Here is a 20,772-nt window from a genome sequence, read left to right as displayed (position 1 = left end):
AAAAACTGTAGACAATGCAGCAAAAGAATCTAGACACCAACTTAGCGCTTTCATCCATTTTTAATTCAACTGGACTTCATCAGAAACAGAGTCACCCATCACACAAGCCCATAAATACAAAATTACACAAGTCACATGATAGCAAACCATTAAAAATTTAAAGGCACATTTCAATATAAGCCACATTAATACATAAATGCCAATAGTAAAGGCAGTATAACCATACCTTAAATAAACTTTAGTATAAAAAGTACTTTAGTATCAGAAATACTTATTTATAAATGTTATAAACAAATGACAAATAATTAAATAATACAAATAAAGTTCCAAGGTCTTTGTGCTTGTAAAAAGCACTTTATATTAACCATTTCATTGAGACCTGGGGGCTGATCAGCCACCAAGACTTTCATGACATTCTAAAGTAATCTTAAAATTACCATTAAACAAACTGGCATCTACTTGCTCAAAAATATAAAAAGAAAATTTCTTGAAATCCACACAACTCAAGGAGTGTCTGGCTAGCGCATTAGAAGGGTCTTTTTTCTTAATAGCCAAGATGTGTTCATGAACCCTCCTACATAAAGCTCTGATGGTTTTTCCTACATAAAAATATTTACAAGAATTACAGATAGCCACATAAACCACATTTAATGTGTCACAAGTATAACGCCCCTTAGCCCAAAAAGTCCTGCTGATGTGTTTAAATTCGATAAAAGATGAACCCATAATAAATCTACATTGTCGACACTGTCCACATGGGTAAGTGCCTAGGTTATCAACTTTTGACTTAATGTCTTGGCTGTAACTTTCAAGAATGGATTTAACATTAACTGTTGTCTTGTACGTGAACAATGGTTTGTTACCCAAAATTTTAACTAAATCTGGATTACCCAGAATAACCTTCCAATTCTCAAAAAGAACGGACCTGATCATGCCCATTTCATTAGATGTTGGAATGGGGAATGCCAACCTATAATTCGCTGTTTTTTCCTGTGCACTTCTAGGAATAATTGCCATAGCCGCAGACTCAGACTCTCTGTTGTTCATACCTTCACTACCCAAAATTGGTTGTGCTATGTTGTCTCTAAACCCCATAACCTCAAAAATGATGTTATCCAACCAAATGGAGTCGTAACCCCTCTGTTGAAAAAAACAAAATAATTTCCTGACTTCATTTATAAAACAACAAATGGTCACTAGTTAAACGACTCAAACGTATAAATTGTCCCTAAACTACTCCACGCTTCATGTGACTAGGATATAAACTGTCTTTGTGTAAATATTGATTCACAAATGTAGTTTTCCTGTAAATCTGACTAACAAAATCCCGGTTAAGGGAGTCTATTTTCAAATGGATATAAAAAAAAATCTATCTCCTTATCAAAATGTCCAATGGTAAACTTAAGAAAGTTAAGGACTCCGTATCACCCCTCCACAAAAAAATTAAATCATCAATGTAACGTCTATAAAAGACTATGTTGTCGGCCATGGCATGTGTGGTAAGATGTTGCAATTCCCACATGGCCATGACTAAATTAGAAAATGAAGGAGCTACTCGTGACCCCATGGCCACACCTGTGGTTTGTTGAAACAAAAGATCTTCAGACTTGAAAAAATTATTCTCAGGTATAAGTTCCATGAGGACAGAAATAGTATTTACCATGTCATTGTCAATGTTAGTATACTGACTTAAATACTCTCTTAACAAATTCAAACCACTTTCTTGTTCAATACATGTGCATAATGAAGTCACGTCAAATGACGCAAAAGGAAAATATTCCCAATTAACCTGAGACAAAAGTTCCAACAAATTTTTTGGATATCGATTTGAAAATAGACTCCCTTAACCGGGATTTTGTTAGTCAGATTTACAGGAACTCTACATTTGTGAATCAATATTTACACAAAGACAGTTTACATCCTAGTCACATGAAGCATGGAGTAGTTAAGGAACAATTTATACGTTTGAGTCATTTAACTAGTGACCATTTGTTTTTTATTAATGAAGTCAGGAAATTATTTTGTTTTTTTTCAACAGAGGGGTTACGACTCCTTTTGGTTTGATAACATCATTTCTGAGGTTATGGGTCTTAGACACAACATAGCACGACCAATTTTGGGTAGTGAGGGTATGAACAACAGAGAGTCTGAGTCTGCGGCTATGGTAATTATTCTTAGGGCTGCACATGAAAAAACAGTGAATTAAAGGTTGGCATTCTCCATTCCAATATTTAATGAAATGGGCATGATAAGGTCCATTATTTTTGACAATTGGAAGGTTATTCTGGGTAATCCAGATTTAGTTAAACTTTTGGGTAACAAACCATTGTTCACTTACAAGAAGACAGTTAACATTAAATCCATTCTTGAAGGTAACAGCCGAGATCATAAGTCAAAAGTTGATAACCTGGGCAGTTACCCACATGGACAGTGTTGACAATGTAGATTTATTATAGGTTCACCTTCTATCGAATTTAAACACATCAGCAGGACTTTTTTGGGCTAAGGGGCATTATACTTGTGACACATTAAATGTGGTTTATGTGGCTGTCTGTAATTCTTGTAAATATTTTTATGTAGGAAAAAGCATCAGAGCTTTACGTAGGAGGGTTTATGAACACATCTTAGCTATTAAGAAAAAAGACCCTTCTAATACGCTAGACAGACACTAATTGAGTTGTGTGGATTTCAAGAAATTTTCTTTTTATATTTTAGAGCAAGTAGATGCCAGTTTGTTTAGTGGTAATTTTAAGATTACTTTAGAATGTCATGAAAGTCTTTGGCAAATTTTATTGGTGGCTGATCAGCCCCCAGGTCTCAACGAAATGGTTAATATAAAGTGCTTTTTACAAGCACAAAGATCTTGAAACTTTATTTGTATTATTTAATTATTTGTCATTTTTTATAACATTTGTAAATAAATATTTTTTTATACTAAAGTTTATTAAGGTATGGTTATACTGCCTTTAGTATTAGCATCTATGGCTTATATTGAAAGGAACAAAAACATTTGGACTGATTTTACCACAAGTAAATTCTCTTAGAAAGCAGACGTAGCATGAGGGCATTTCTTCTGAGTAAAGTAGTATGGTTGAAGAGCTACGAACAGAGGCCTTTGGTACTGAGCATTTTGGGTAACGTGATGGGCTAAGGTAGCCTAGGAAAGTTTAAAGAATTGAGCTAAGTACTAAGCAGCATTACACCTGAAGAAGATGGATCTGAAACTCCCAAATTCAGATTAATCATTGCACATTTCACATTTAAAACAGAAAAAAATGTTAAAATAAATGTTACCTATCCTTCCTTCCCAATAAATACATCCTCCTCAACAGCTGAAGTTATAACAGTAAAAGTAATAAATAACTGAAAAATTCCCAATAAAAGGTTACACAAACCTGCGAAAATGAAGACTCTAAATTAGCAAACCAACTCTAGAAACCCCAAGGCAGCCCTGATTATGACTGGAGTCATTCTCTTCAAACCACCATATAAAAAAACACCTACCCATCACATAAGCTTCAAAATGTGTCTACAACCTATAACACATATACTTAATTCAATACAGCCTACTGATGCCTCCAGTTGTTTCTGTAGTTACATCCTACTGATGCTTCTAGGTATCTAATGGTTTGCTATCATATTTTCGAATTGAACTCCGTCGACTGCACTTCTGTCGAACACGGAAGTTCGAAAACGGTAATGTCAAACACCAAAAGCCAACCTAGGAATGGTTTTAACATGGGTTGAGATAGGCGTTCACTGCTATTGCTGAACTACAATCCTCTCCCCTATCTTGACCCATGTTAAAACCCGTTCCTAGGTTGGCTTTTGGTGTTCGACATTATCGTTTTCGAATTTCCATGTTCAACAAAAGTGCAGTCGATGGAGTTCAATTCGAAAATATGATAATAAATCTATCTAACATAGCTTGGTCATACTTGCATTAATAATGCCACAACAATGTTACATACAAGGTACTGAAAAAGAATCATCTTAAAGCTTGCATGATTGGCAACTCAAATGTACTGATGTTGGACCTCTGTGTAATTATGCTAAAGGGATATTAATTGTGGTTTATATACTATTTAAATCATTATAAGTTTCATATTTTTCTAAATATCTTAACAATCAAGTAACACAGAACTGCATAGCACTATATGAAAGCTCACAGATGGATAAAATGCTGCTGATAGCATGTGTGTAGCTTGAGTGGTTACTGAGGCACTAACTGTAAGTCATTTATAAAATATTGCAAAATTAATATTTAGCTTGTTTAATATGGCTTATAAAACACAGTTTAAGGCATATAACCCAATGAACACTACATCTATAAATATTTTTGTGCTGCAACAGTTTGTCATTTACATTCATAGATCACAGGAGATTACTAGGCTAACTGACCTAGAGCCTTTATAAGCGTAGCCATTCATGGCCAATTTTCCCAATTTATTTGGTATTCATTATGACTACAGAGATATGAACATTTGTTTGAAATCTGAGGACTGTGATTTTGTCAAAAAGCTCAGGATGCAATAATTGGAAGTGAAGAGTACAGACTCTTCAGGGTTCCACTGGAGTTTTGAAAAATCTGATATCTACCAAACGGGTGGGCTTTCAAGCCACACCACTAATGACCAACAGGTTAAAGTATAAGTGCACAGAGATCAGATTCAATAACCAATTCATCAAATGCAACCTGGCCTCCAAGAGCATAAAGGGAATGCGTACTGCTATGGTTTACTTAATCAATAAAAACACTGCTGATAAAGATTAAATATGCAGAGGTCAAGGTAATTTGCAGAAAACAACAAATAAATTCAAAGAATAATCAAATTGACAGTTAAATAAATACTCTGTTGTCCCTTATATGAATAACCACACTATTCCATATTAGTAAAATTATACCAGGCAGAATTTAAACAGCCAATCTTTACAGATGTGTCACTAAGATCTCCCAGGAAAAGTTTTGTCTTTACAGTACTTTCAGTTTCAGATATATACACCTTAGCTCATCATTCTGTTCACAAAGAAAATCACGGCAGTTGCATCACATCATATCACTTCTTTTTTTCCACATAAAAGATGAAAGGTTAACAAAATGTAAACACAGTTCCACAGTCAGACCTCCAAATTCAATGGAAAACTTCCTCATTTGAATATTAAACAAACGTTATGTACTTACCATAACAATAGATCTGTGTTGTCCGATTCCATTCTTCCTTAATAAATGGATCTCTGATCTGACCTTGGATCCAACCTAGGCCAGTTTTATGATTCAGGATCCACAATTCAGCCTCCTCCATTTAATCATAATCCCCTCCTGTCCCCAAGATTACCTCAAATCAAGTCTGTCTGCAAACCCATGACATAACCATAGTGGAAATTACTAAAGGAAAATAAAATAAACCACCACCAGGATATAAAAAGATGCCTGAAACAGGGCACTATTCTGGAGCTATAAGAGTGCAAGACCTTGGTCAAGGGTTGGTTGTATTGCCATACCAGAAGCACGCAACCAAAAATATTCCATGAAATGGAAGGGAGACTGAGGGAGGGGAGTTGAGGAAGGATGAAATCAGACAACCCAGGTCTATTGTTATTTTAAGTGCATAACTTTCATATCTGATAGTCTGTTCCATCCGTTCCTTGACAGATGAGACAGAGTCCCCAGCTACTTAACTCTCAGGGTGTCTCATGGAAGGATATTCCAGAGGATGGCTGAACCAAAATACATCCTGTTCCTGGATAGCAAATCCAGTCAATAATGGGAAATAAAGACAAAAGTTTAGATCAGGTGGCAGCAGCACAAATATCATCAACTGAGGCCCTTGAACAGAAGGCAGAAGAGGCTGATACAGATCTAGTACAGTGAGTCTTGACAGGTCTGGGTAGCGTCAAGCCTTTTTCTTTATATATGTAAGAAATACATTCGACTAACCATCTAAGGATACTTTTGAAACACCCTGACCCAGCTTAAGTTTGTTAAAGGAACAAAAAGCTGTTCTGTCTTTCTGAATATTCTAGTATGATGGAAGTAGAAACATAGTTGATGATTCGTGTCCAACAAATGAAGCATGCATTCTCTTTTATTTGCAAAATTTGGAAAGAAAACCAGTAGACTGATGCATCACTTAAGAGAGATGTCCATAGCTACCTTGGGTATGAAAGATGGATTATTTTCTAAAGACGTCCTTGTGGAAGATAATGTATGGAGGTTTGCAAGACAGAGCGTGAAGTTCAGACACTCTCAGAGATGAAGTAATAGTAACTAGAAAGAGTGTTTTCCAGGTCAAAAATTTCATGTCTACCATGGCAGCAGGTTCAAAGCATGCCTGTATTAAAGCTTGGAGCAAAACAGTCATATCCCATGGTGGGGGTAGGATACCTAAGTGAGAGCCTAAGTAGGAAAGTACCTCTCAAGAAAGCTTTGCATAGTTTCAGGGATGCTAAAGTAGAATGGTTTTCTCCAAAATGAAAGTTTGAAATTGCTGCTGTCTGAGCCTTAATAGCAGATTAACTGGCCCCATAGTGAGAAATAGAAGCTAAGAAATCTGAAACCATTGGAGTAAGAACCAAAAAAGGATCCAGATTCCTTTGGGAAGCCCAGAGAGAAAATCTTTTCCACTTGCTCTTATAAACTTTTCTGGTAGATGGTTTCTGGGAAGAAATGAGGATGTGGATAACCTGGGAAGGCAGCCTGGAATGACTAGCCATCACTGGAAGTAGAGAAACCAGGCAGTTAACCTGAGGACTTGAATGTCCAAGTGAGAGAGAGAAGAACTGGACTGGGGTCCAGAAGCCAAGGTGGCTGTATCAAATGAGCCCAGAGGAAGGGGAACCACACCTGTCGAGGCCAGCCGGGGGCAATGAGGATGACCATGATCTTCCTTTGCAAAGCTTTCTATAAAAATGTTGGAATTAGTGAAGTAGGAAGAAAGGCATTTAGGAAAACAGGGGGCAAATATGTGTTACAAAACCTCTTGGTGACTCCTCTTCTTGAGGGATCAGGGCAAAGAACCTGCTACATTTGGAGTTGATGAGAGAGGCAAGAAAGATCACAACATGGTTGACCCTACTGAAGAAAACATTGTTCTGCCACTTGGATTGACAGACCACAGACCACTTGTGAAGTAGTAGAACTGAGTTGCTCAACCTGTAGGCTAGAAAGTTGTACTCCCTGGTGTGTGCATTGCTATCAGAAAGTAGATAGAAGATATCATCCACTGCCACATTCTCACAGATTCTTGACACAATCGGTAGGAGAACATGTTCTCGCTTGTTTGCTGATGTATCAGACTACTGACATGCTGTGTGGACTAAAATTATCTTTACAGGAAGGACCTGCTGAAAGGTTTCCAATGCTGGGAGGACTGCCCTCATCTTTAAGACATTGCTGTGAAGTTTGGCCTTAGATATGAACCACATACCTTGGACCATCATTCCCATGTAATGCTCCCTCCTACTTACTTGGGAAGCATCCGTGGTCATAGTGGGTTTGGGAGGGTGAGAGACAAGGGGCCCCGGGGAACCTCAAATGATCGGATCCACCACTTTATGTGGATCCTGAAAATGTTTGTCAAATGAACTGGTTGATATCTGATGGACCACTAAACTGGCAATTTCCAATGAATAACTCTCATGTAATATCTCACCAAAGGAACATCGACCCCAGTAGCTGAAGAATCAGTCTAGCAGATGGCATTTGACAAGATAGGATCTGTAGGGCCTTGTTGTGCAAGGTGGACAGTCTGCTTACCGGTAATCTTGCTATCTGTGTAGCGGTGTCTAAGTGACCTCCTATAAATGCCAATGTCTGTACCAGGGAAAAATGCAATTTGTCCAGATTCACTGTTAAGCCCAGCGGTGTGCAAAGATGGAGCAGATAGTCCCTGGCCCAGACTAGAAGAGTCCTGGTAGAAGCAGCGATGAGACAGTCATTCAGGTAAGGAAACACATGGGACCCTTGCAGCCTGAGATGAGCTGCAACGACTGCCAGGTACTTGAACATGTTGGGGGCTATGGTGAGACCAAAGGGCACTGGTTCTGAATTGGAAGTAATTAGCCCCCAGCTGGAAGTGAAAAAACATTCTTAACTATCTTCCATCCTGATGTGGTAGTACACATCTTGAAGGTCTGTCAAGCTCTGTACCATGACCATCCTGAACTTTGTGTATTTGAAATATTGACTCAGGTGGCTGAGGTCCAAAACTGGCCTGAGATCCTCATTTATTTTGGCACTAAAAGTGATCTTGTGTAAGTTCCAAATTCTTGTTGGTCTGCTGGGATCTCCTGGATGACTTGTTTGTCTAGCAACTTTTTTATTTCTATATCTGCTGCCTTTCTTTGCAAGGGTGGAACATTGGGAATTTTCTTTTGTGGTGGGGTAGGCAAATAAAGGGAATGTAATCGGTTCTGGTTAGGACTGTCTGCAGCCAGACAATTTCAGTGATGGATGTCCAGACTTTTTGGTGCATTGATAACAGCACCCTGATTGCCTCCAGAGTGCAGCAGTTGGCCAACCATTCAAGAGTGCTGAAAAGGCCTCTTAAAGAAGGGGACCCTAAAGCCTTGATTTTGTGTACCTCCTCTACCTCATGGATGACATCCACCATTAGAATTCCTCCCTCTGCCACTGGGGGGGGGGGTTGTGTCCAGGGAAAAGGTATAATTGTGTAAACTCTTACTGTAACAGCAGCTGCTGTTCTTTTCACTACTGCAGTATTTATCACCTTTGGGATCTTCTGCAAAGGATAGCCAACATCCAGCCATTATATCAACATCTTTATTACCTACAGAGCATCGTATGTCAGATGTATGCTCCCCACAAAAGTGTATGGCATAAAGGTGACGTATGTATGTTCCCAACTCATAAATACAGTGCCACAGGAGAACTAGGACCCCCAGTGGAAAGGAGGCTATTCAATATACAGAAAGAGGAAGAAAAGGAGAGGAACCTCTCTGCCAGTATGAGAATATCACCCATGCAAAAGAAGAGAAAAGGGTGCAGGAGGGAAACATTGAATAGAGCAACAGTAAAAAGAAGGACATCTACTTAGGGTAAGACTTTGCATAACTGCACTATGTCATATCACTTCTGGGAGAGTAAAAAAGCTAGTGTGAAGATAGGTAGGAGGAAGGCAAGGAGGAGCCCTCCACAATCCATTAAGGATAACCTTGGCAAATTTTCCCCAGGCTCTGGAAATGACATCTAATTTGTAAGATTTTGTGAATGTGTGAACCAAAGACCAAGTTGAAGTTTCAAGGATGGAGTTGGTGTCCAAACCTTTGAAGAAAGTCCCCAAGAAAGACACTGCTCTAGTAGAATGAGCCCTCGCAGAACTGGACAACTGCTTACCATGAAAAGAATAACAAAAAGAAATGGCCTTGGAAATCTAGGAGGAGATGCTTTGCTTAAAAACGGAGTTGGTGCAATGGTTAAAGTGTTTACCTCATGAGGTGCACAGTTTGATTCTCACATTTGAAAAGCAAATTGGCTAGGCTTAAAATGGCCCACAGAGACAGCTAGCTTAGTACTTACCTATGGATCCATGAACTGCCAAACCCAGTGTCCTGGTATGAAAATAAACAAAATATGATCAGATTTATGCAAGGCCTTAGTTTTGTCTAAATAATATCTGAGCTGTCTATGCAAATCCAAAGTATGAAGAACATTCTCACTAGCAGATTCTGGGGAAGGGAAAAAAGAAGGAAGCTAGATAGAGTGATTAATTGACAGCTCAATAACCACATTGGGCATAAAAGGAGGATTCTTATAGAGAGACACCCTGTCTCTATTGTGATATCCCCACTCTGGGCCAGTAATCAGATAGCCTGAATCCTGACCACTGACACTGGAGAGGGACAGTCACTTGGAATACAAATGGATACACTCAGTATTTCCAGATACAGACCTCTCTGCATCAAGCACAATTTCCCTTAAGAGCACACAGGGAACACAGTCAGCCCAGGGTCTTGATTTCTATATATCTGTCTTCCCCCAGGTCCCCAATAAGACTCCCCACTGGCACAACTGTAGGGTTAGGTTCTCAGCCAATTGTCCAAGCCAAGTCCTCCAGCACCCTCTCTGTGAAACAAGTGCTTTGTGTTCCTGCTCCAAGTAGCTGACACACACACACTCTTGAAATGTAATTTTCCCACACACACACACATCTGAGGAAAGGCTGGCAGAGAATTACTAGATATTCCACCTTCTGTCCAGACTATAAGGTAGTTTCAATGCCACCAGTCAGTTAAAATAAGGCTCTTAAAAGGGTATCCAATTATATTGAATAAACTTAATATTAATACAAACGGTAATGTTGATCAAACAGCCAGGCTTTCAGCAGTGGCCAGAGTTATCACCAAAAAAATATAATGCAAATACTCTCAAAGCTTCAATATTTTCAAAAAAGGACCAGCCACAATGAAAAGTTAATAATAAATAATAAAAGAACATGAAAATGTGTAGAAATATTTCATCTATGTCTGTTTAATTTTTTGTAACATTATTGATCTTGTCTGTTCATGTCTGTCTTGGAGCTTATCTCCCTGGGCCTCTACTGAAAATGGACATATATCCAATTAGACTAGCCCGGTCAACAAATGTAAAATAAAATAAATAAAATACTAAATATCTATTTACAGTAAACACCAGAGTTTCAGTCACAGAAGTATTAAAAATAACACAGATGGAAAGTTTCACACAGTTATAGAAGAACAGTATTCAGCTAATCTCACTATTCCTGACTGACTAAAAGAATTACCATTTCTATTTACTGAATAGAGCAAGGCAAGATGGGTGAGTAGTCCTTGTTATCAGATCCAAGACAGAATACAGAATGCTGCTGAGACTTCAGCCTCCTTTGTACAGAATGACATCACATACATCTGGTTCTGACTTTTGGTTCCCACGCAACTACCACTGCCAGAAGCTTTCAGCATTTAGCACCTATGTGTTACCGTACACACAGATAGAGCACTGCTCAGATGTGGTGCAGCTGCTGGAAGTCATAAAACCATTCCACTCTTCCTGCAGGAGCTACAACCTATTCTCTAGCAAAGACATTGCGTCTCTGGCTCCATTCAAAACTATGGGATAATATCTTTATGGCTTAAACCATAAAGTAATTTCATTTCATGAATATTTTTTCAAAGTCAGGTGGATTAACCTCTTTCAACCCAGGATATGCTGTTAAAATGTATACATTTAATTTAGTTACAATAATTCATGTACATTTATCTTCCTTCCAGCAGGGTATACTGTTGATACATTTTAATACAAACAAACCTCAGAAATACATTTTCAGCACAGGCATCTGTACAAATCAGTTTGATATACAAATGGCATATAATTATTTACAAAATTCCAGCTAGCCCTGCTGGCATAAGTTATGCATCCATTGCCCTACTTCTCCTGGCATGGCTGGCAATACCTCCTATTGTCACATCTATGAAAAACCAAAAAAGGAGGGACTGCCATTAAGGCCTTTAGTTTAGATACCCTTCAGGCAGAGGTTAATGCAACCGATTAAACAGTCTTCCATGTGCAATGTTTCAAAGCAGCAGCAGCAGACTCAAAAGAAGCCCGAGTCAGCTTTTCAAGGACAAAAATTAAGATCCTAAGAAGGAGGAATGGGCTTTCGTTGGAGTCTAATATGAAGGTCACCTTTAATAAACTGCTTTACTTCGACCCTACAAGGCAAAGGACTAGTAAGTGGCAGACAGGCAGAAATGTCTGACAAGTGGGCTTTTACTGAAGAATATGCCAAACCAGCATATACATGTTCATACATTTAGGAAAGAACCAAGAAGACCCCCACTGAAAAGGGGTCATGGTGATGTTTAAGACACCAAACAGAAAATTTCTTCCATTTGGACATATATGATTTTCTTTTATTGAGTTCCCCGACCTTTTGCAGGACCCTAAGCACGTCTTCAGAAAACAGGTGTCAGAAGGGAATCAAAGCCCTATCACCCAAAGTGTCACTTAAAGAGTAGACAGATGATGGGGAAGGACAGTTCCTTTGTCCTGTGTGAGAAGATCAATGTGGTGGTGTAACTTGTGATGGCTGACCCTGGCCAGATGGGATAAGAAGGGGAACCAGTGCTGTTGTGGAACAAAAGGGAGTCACAGACAAGACTTTTGGAGAGTAATTATTGGTTTTGTGAAGGACCCTTGGATGAAGAGAAAGGGGAGGTAAGGCATAGAGGAAGATCCTCTTCCAAGAGAAAGACATGGCATCCATCTTCCAAGCCTAAGGACCTGGGACTCTGGAAAAGAATTGCGGGAGTTTCCTGTTCAGTGGGGAAAAAAGATTTACTTGAGGAATACCCTATTGATGAACTATTTCCATAAACACATCCCAGTGAAGCATCTATTCACGAGGTTGTGTTCTAGACCGGAGGAGAAAATATGACACAAGATTATGCTCTGAAGGGATATAGACTACCTGTAGGATGACCTGCAGACTGATGTCTATTTCCCATGCTTGAATGGCTAACCTGCAAAGAAGGTAAGATTTTGTGACCCCTTGTTTGTTTATATACCACATGACTGTGGTGTTGTCCGTATAAACCTTCATGGGACCCGGGACCCAGACGGCATGGAAAGCCTGAAGGGCCAAAATGAGTGCTGCATTTCCTTGATGTTGATGTGATTCTCCCTCTACTGAGGGGGACGAAAGGTCCTGCATGTTCAGGGTGCCTGAAGCAGCTCCCCATCCCAGCTTGGATGCATCAATGAAGAGTTCCTGAGATGGCTGAGGAGAGTGGAAAGGAGCAACAGGACTGAGAGATAGCTGCCAAATCCACCAGTGAAATTCCAGTTTGAGACAACAAAGCAGAAGAATGAGGTGGTCCAGTGGGTGTTTGTGTTGAAGCCAAACTGATTTCAGGTGCCAAGGAAACTTGCTCATATGAAGCCTGACCTAGGGAAACATGGGGAGCGTAGACGCAACAAACCCTAGAGCTCCGAGAAACTCCCTGACCGGAAGAGAGAACAGGAGAAGCAGAGACAGAAACTAATTTGTGCAGGACAACATTGATTCTGAGATTGAGTCAACAATGACTTCTGAAGGTTAACAGTGAACCCCAAGCTGAGCAACTGAAAATGAGTAAAATGAAAATTCTGCACCAACTTGGAAAGGAATGGAGCCCGAATTAATAGGTCATCCAGATAAGGAAATATTTGAATGCCCTGAAGTCTGAAAAGGGTGACTACAGGGACATCTGAACACCCTTGGGGCTGTTGAAAGCCCAAACTACAGAGCAGAGAACTGAAAACGAGAGGAAGAAACAGAGAAATGCAAATATTTCCTGAACAGAACGTGGATGGGAATGTAAAGATAAGTGCCCTACAAATCCAAGGAAAGCAGAAAGGCCTGGGAAAGCAACAGAGTAAACAGAGTCTGAAGAGAGATCATTTGGAAGGAAGGCACTATAAGAAAGGAGTTCAGAAAGGAAAGATCCAGGGCAGGTCTCCAAGACCCCTCTTTCCAGGGATCAGAAACATCCTGGAATAAAAATTCAAATCCCTCTTTGTTTGTGGAACTTGTTGAATGGTACCCTGGTCTAGCAGACCCTACAATACCCTTACAAAATGAGGAAGCTATTCTGCAGAGTTTGGGGAATACAGGAGAAGGAGGGAATGGTCTTCCAGGTCATAATGTAACCTTGCTGGATAATGGAGAGAATCCATGTGTCATGGTAATCAGCTGCCAAACTGGGAGAGAAGGAGAAAGCCTGAGGGGCAAGGGAACCTGGCAGAGAGGAAGGGATGACAGACAGTCAAATGGCTGCAGATTTGTCAGGAAATGAACACACACCTAGGAGCCTTCTTACCTTTGGAAGACCATCTATGTAGCCTATGCCAAAAAGCAGTCTTACTAGGATAGTTCTTCGGAAACCTGGGAATAGGTGAGACAAAAATCTGCTTCAAATCTTTCATGACATTACCTTGATCCTGTAAGGTTTTGAGAAGGTCAACCACAGCAGTACCAAACAAATTCTAGTTATCCGAGGGAGCATGCAGAAACTTTGCTTTGATATCATCTGGAAAGCCCTGAAGACAAAGTCAGGAATAGCATCTCATCACACAGCCATAGACAGCAGCCCTAGAAGATGCATCAGCTGCATTTGATAGAGTGATGAAAAACCTGAGAAGTGGAACTGAGGAAGGAGAGAAGTGAGGCCTTACCCTTAGAGTCAAGCACATCAGAAACAATCTTCCCAATTTGGAAAAGAAGAGAAATGAGGTACCTTGTCATACAAGTCTGGTGACTGATGGCCCTGAAGGCTAAAATAGCTGAAATATAAACCCTTTTGCCAATCCTCTCCACGGCTGTACTGTCCTTATCTAAAGGAAGGAGCTTGGAAGAAGGCAACAGCCCAGAAGGCTTATCAGTGGATACAGAAATCACTGCAAGATGAGAAGAAGGGCACTTGTACAAGAACTTGCAAGCATCTGGTACCTTGTAGAACTCAAAATCCAAGGCTGATGTAGTGATAAACCAGGAGTTAGGAAATAAAGGCTGAATAACAAAAAAATTCCAATTCCAAGAACATCAATACTTTATTACAGCAGAGCTTTCGGATATAAATCCTTCTTCAGTGCATTATACAGTCTGTAGCATTCTTTCAGTTTTTGTAAAATAAGATTAAAATCTTGTGAGCATGGCCAGCTAATCACATCATCTCTACAATAATTCAATTAACATTTTAGCTTAGAGATGCAGCAGGTCCTTAAAAAGTACTCAGACATGCTTTCAGCTCAGTTTAAAAATACATACTAGAACCATATACTTAATAAATCTATCAATCTAATAAAATATTTATTACAGAAAATTTTTCACATGCTCAAATTTGCACATATACAAAAAAATATATATATATGTATGTATTTACACACACATTTAAATACCTAATGCAATTGCATTTGCCTAGTTGCTAAAAATAGCTTATTACTAACCATGTTATTCAACTCTGGTAATACATCTGTTTGCAGTCTTAAGATCCATGCACATTCTTTATTCTTCAGAAGGTTATTAACATCACCCCCTTACTTGCTTACATACTGTTTCCATCACCCTAAAATTGAAGGTGTGCTCAGTACCCTTCTCCAAGATAGGTTTACTTATCGCATTCTGCTGTATTTGTCTACATATCTCTGACTTATGTTCTATTATTCTTTCCTTTAGATTCCTTGTAATTTTCCCAACATAAAATGAAAGACATTTTAGGCAGATAGCAAGATATATTACATATGTAGTATTGCATATTGCTGTACATTAAAAAAAATATTTTTTATTTGAAACTGAATGGATGTACATATTGTTGTCCTTCATAAGAATATCAGTACAGCAGCTGCAGTTCAAACATGGCTGCGTACCTGTTGTATATATTTTCTGAGCTCTCTGCTGGTGCCTAAAATCTTTATAACACAATCGCATTTAAGTTCTTTAAATTCCTATATGCAAAATCTGGCTTATTATGAAGTATCTTACGTAGTTCTGGCATAGCCATCAAAATATTCCAATTATTCTCAATAATTTTCATTGCTTCCCTAGTCTTAGTATTATTAGTAGTTAGATATCTAACCTTGTTTTCTTCTTCTTTATTCACTATACTACAAGTATAGTCACTATTAAAAATATGTTTTATTAGTCCTGTTCTACTATTAAAAGCTTAATTTACTAGCTCATCCATCATAGATTTTGCATATCTTCTCTCTATAAATTAATTTGCCAGTTCAGTCACCTGTAGCTTGCATTTGCTGTCACTAGTATTTAATCTACTTGTTCTAATAAGTTGTGCTTTCACTATTCCTTTAAAAATGTGTGTGTGGGGGGTGGGTGCATGCTCTCTTTATGCACATATCGATTAACTTGGACTTCCTTTTCATGAGCACTTGTTACAATTACATTCCCTTCCTTTTCAAGTAATACATCCAGAAAAGAAATTCTTTCAGCTGAACATTGCTTTTTGAATCTAAAAAAAGCAGTGGTGCTCTCTAAATATTCCACATACTCATTCAGCATTTTGTCAGTACCATTCCATATTAGGAGGCAGTCAACAATTCTTCGATAAAACAGAACCCTGTTATTCATAACAAGCTCATTATTAAATGCAACTGATTTTTCCCACTGATGCATAACCAAGTTTGCATAAGTATTTGCCATGGGTGTACCATGGCTACTCCAGCTATCTGTATATATGGTTGCTCATTAAATAAAAATACATTTTTAGTTAATACCAGGTCTAATAAGGGACATATAGCTGTTCCTTCATTTAAATAACCCCGTATTGCTTCTATGTCATATTCATTTGGAATTATGGTGAATAATATAGCAATAAATTGCCGGGGTGGGTATGTATGGATTACCCACCACGGCGTGGTTTTTGGTCCCGAGGGAGCGAGGGAAAGTAAAACAACCGTGATGGGTATCCAGCATTACACCACACCCAGAAGTAATATGTTATATTATGTTATAATTATTATTTAATTACTGAAATAATAAATTTCAATAAATATAATGCCTCTTGCTGCCCTTCCGCAGCTTCTGCCAGCTCCGTGGGTGTTCTGTGGGTCATGTGATGTACTGACGCTCACCGAGTACCTACTGAAAAGCAAAAAGAACAGAACTCAAGAAAGACAGTCTTGCTTATTATGTCTAATATATTAATAAATAAACAGTTTTAAATAAGCAAAAAATAAAAAACTGTTTCTTTTTAAAGCACTCTTCCATAAACCTATTAGCTATAGCTAGATTAATATGTTTAACCTTTAAAACATAAAAAGATCTCTTAAAGCTTTTTGAGATTGCGAGAACCGCGCGCTTTATAAAAAAGCGAGAGCGTGCGAGTTTGCTTTTAAAAAAAAAATTTTCGGAAATGCTTTTTTTTTTTTGTGTTGTTGCACCTTAAAACTTAAACGACGCGAAATTAACAAGTTGAGATATTAACGGAACTATAAGTCAAGCCCCCCGGACCTTTTCATCGTTAGGATTATAATGAGTTGATATTCAATGTTACAAGCATTAAGTCATTACATTTATTCATTGTATTCCATTCTCTCAGCTTGATTAAGAAATCATTTGTATCTCTTATATAACTCCGATTCTGTGGTAAATACTTACTTAAACATTCTTGCAAGTATATAGAAATAGGTTCTGTTACCCAGCCTCTCCCTGAGACTATAGGTCTCATGGGTGGCTGGGTCAACGATTTATGGATTTTTGGTATTCCATAAATTACTGGAGTTTTTGGGCAAGGAATAGTGAAAAAGTTACTCACATAATTTTAATCTTGTTTTACAAAAACTGAAAGAATGATAGAGACTGTATAATGCACCGAAGAAGGATTTATATCCAAAAGCTTTGCTGTAATAAAGTACTGACGTTCTTGGAGTTGGAATTCTTTTCTTATTCAACCTTGTAGAACCCATCAGGTATCTTAGGAGCTGGAGGCTGATAATCTGGTGTCAGGGAAGCAGTAGAGAAAGTATCCAATACAGCAACAGAAGGGAAAGCGAAAGGTTTAGGAGAGTACATTTGTAACAACTCATAATACCTTTTCTGGACATCTGATACTTGGTAGCAAATCCCATTTGAAATGCTCCATCATATACAGGAGAGTGTCACTAAAGGAAAGCTCCTCCAAAGGAGAATAAGGACTGACGGACTCCTCCTCCTCCTCCTCAGACCCGTAGTTTAAAGGTGAAGGCAACTGACAGGAATAGGCTAAGGAATCAACCTCAAAGTCAGAATCCTCATCCAAAGACTCCGGATCCCTAGCTCTATTAGTGGTAGAAGACCAAGGAGGTGCAGGAATCAAACCCCCTGAGGAGGGACTCAAAGCCATCAAGGCAGTGAACGAGCCTTGAGTGAAGCCCTGCCATTCCATTTGTGGATCCCTGGGAGCAGACACCACAGAGTAAGGCATGAGTGAAGCTGTGCACAGTACAGATACTGCAGTGCACCCAGGGATGCTATGAGGTACAAAAACAAAGGGCTCCATTATACAAAATATATGTTCTTTGCATTTTTCCTTTACTGATACTTTTGATGTATTTAATTTATGCCATTATTGCTTTGGTCTAAATAACCAAGAACATATTAATTTATGCCATTATTGGTTTGGTCTAAACAACCAAGAATATAAGCTCAAAGTAGCAGTATCCTACATTTTTCTGATATTTTTTTTTTTATAAGGGAAGTGTTTTAAATTATTAATCAGTATTAGGCAAAGTAGTTAAATAAAAACTAACACAATAAACTTCCTCCGAACATATTTTCTTATTCATAAATAACAGCAAAGTTGAAATCATTGATGGTACAGCTGCTGAGGAAGGTAAATGCAGCACAATGCGAGTGAAATGTCTTAACTGAGACTGCATACATGCATAACACACATTTAAATATTTCTTCATTATATCTTTAAAGACATAAAACATAATGCACTAATGTTAATGCCTAATTCCGTTGGACGACACTGTTTAATACCACACAGAGTGTCTTCCCTGCACAGCTAAGTAAAAATACAACTGTGATTGACTTAGAATTATCCATTTTTTTATTTATTTTGACATTTGTTAACCGGGTTAACTCTGACTGAGCATGAGCCCTATTCAGCAAAGGCCCGGGGAGAAAAGCTCCAACCAAAACAACAAGAACAATAAAAATAATGACAATAATGTTTACATAATTACATAATTAGCAAGTATAGAAAGATTATACATAGTAAAATTAAAAACATGATCTGAGGACGAATGTAAGATTTAAGAGTGAAATAAAGTGACACGGAAAGTTTTCAGGGAGAATTGCGAGGTTTAGTAGTAAAATACAGCAACAGAAAAAAGTTTCGAGGGAGAGAAGAACTATCTGCAGAATTATTGTACAAGCAGATGAGAGGAGTTGGGGAAGAAGGAAAAGGACCTAGGTAGTAATTAGGGAAGGGAAGGAATGGAGGTAGTAGTTGGCAAAAGGAGAAAAAAGATGGAAGTAAAGGGGAAGAGTGGAGGTACAAGGGAGTGAGAGAATGACTAACGATTAGCTGGGGGAAGGGAGGGGAGATGATGGGAAATAAGGAGCGAGTATGGGGAAGTGCGTAGCACAGAAGAAAATGTGAAAGTGAGTGAAGACAGGGGTAAATGGGAGGTTAGGGAGGAGATATTCAAAACAAGATGATATGAACCTATAATACGGAAACTGACTTGTTTATGATACCCCTGAAGGTCTGAGGCAGAAGCATTGTTCAGGACAGGGAAGGCATGCATTACAAGAAGAAAAAAAAAACGCCCTTTTGCAAAAATGTCCACAGCGCTCAAGTGTACCTCATTATGAGGAATGTTCCTCATTTTGAGCCATGAAAAATCTATGTTCCTCATAGACCCACAATGAAATCATTTATCACACATTGATTTAAAATTTTTTTTAACTACCCATACCTGATAATACTGAATCATATTAATTTGTACTTATAAAAGGTTATTTTGATGAAGTAACATTTTAATTGACGTATGAGCTTCCTAACTGAAGCTGTCAGTAAGCTGTTAGTAAGTGTTTCACATTTTGCTGATTTGTTCCACATTATGAGAGACAGTGTTCCACATTCTGGAGATGAGAATGGCACAAGCAAATAGTGCACGGACAGTGAAGACAAAGCATACAGTCATTATGTATAGGGATTGCCGGAATGAACATGTCTAAATTACAGGGGAAGGGAATGGAAGGAAGAGCTATGCTAAAATAGTAAAAATCACCTACATTTACTAGGTTCATAGGTACTTACTAGGCTAATGATCTGTGAGGATCTTAAGAAGCCTAGTCTTATGCTCCAGTACAAATTCCAGCAGAGGTTTCAGACAGTCATTGCTACATAACCACAAGGCAAAATACAAAAGCAGTACAGCATTTAAATATATACTTCACCTCCTCATATTTCATACACACAAAAAAAAAAAAATGTAAAACACAGTCAGTACTGCCATCTGGTGTCTAAATTGCACTGAATCACCTTTGATTTTAGCAAGTAATAAAAAAAACTACAGATGGTTAGTTATGTGCGGGTGTGCTAGTACACACACACACGCACACACACACACACACACACACACACACACACACACACACACACACACACATATGGTTTCACTTCAGAATCTCGAAATTCCGAAACATCGAATTTCATATGACCGAGAACATATGATCGATGATTCAGCATATTGAAATTCTGAAACAAATCGTTTCTGCACCCTCCACACCAATGATACTTAAATATTCCAACTCCAAGATTGCACTACAGCGAGGAAAAAGGAAATATCCCATTCTGGGCTGTATGCAAATCTCCGTTCACAATGTCGGGATTCTGAAAGTTCGATCATATGGTATCGGCCATATGAAATTTGATCTTTCAGGATTTCGGCACTGTGAAGTGTTCCTATATATATATATATATATATATATATATATCCGGGATCAGGACACATGCTCGACTAGCATATGTCTGAATCACAAAACATCGAACAAACATACATAAAAGCGCTTAACATCAACAAGCGCTTCCGTGTATGTGTGCCTGTTTCTTAGATCGGACTACAGTGCGGGTAAGGGAAAATTCCCTTTTCCTCACTTTAGTGCGATCTCAGAGCGAGAATAATAAAGTATGGGGGGTGCAGGGGGGTGAAGCCCCCGTGCAGAAACATAGATTTTTTTTTTTGAACTACACATACACGGAAGCGCTTTGCGATGTTAAGCGCTTTCGTGTATGTGTGTTCGA

General features: G+C 38.5%; 1 protein-coding gene across 1 annotated transcript in view; it reads right to left on the bottom strand.

The window, feature by feature from the left end:
- Window positions 1–20,772, bottom strand: part of TMEM80 (transmembrane protein 80) — a 382,736-nt gene that overhangs the window by 107,184 nt on the left and 254,780 nt on the right. The gene's annotated exons all lie outside the window — the stretch shown is intronic.

The sequence above is a fragment of the Protopterus annectens genome, chromosome 17.part0 (genome assembly GCF_019279795.1).
Source record: "Protopterus annectens isolate FY-2018-M chromosome 17.part0, PAN1.0, whole genome shotgun sequence".
Classification (NCBI taxonomy): domain Eukaryota; kingdom Metazoa; phylum Chordata; order Ceratodontiformes; family Protopteridae; genus Protopterus; species Protopterus annectens.
The sequence above is the reverse complement of the archived record's forward strand: the minus strand, read 5'-3'. Positions and strand labels throughout refer to the sequence as shown.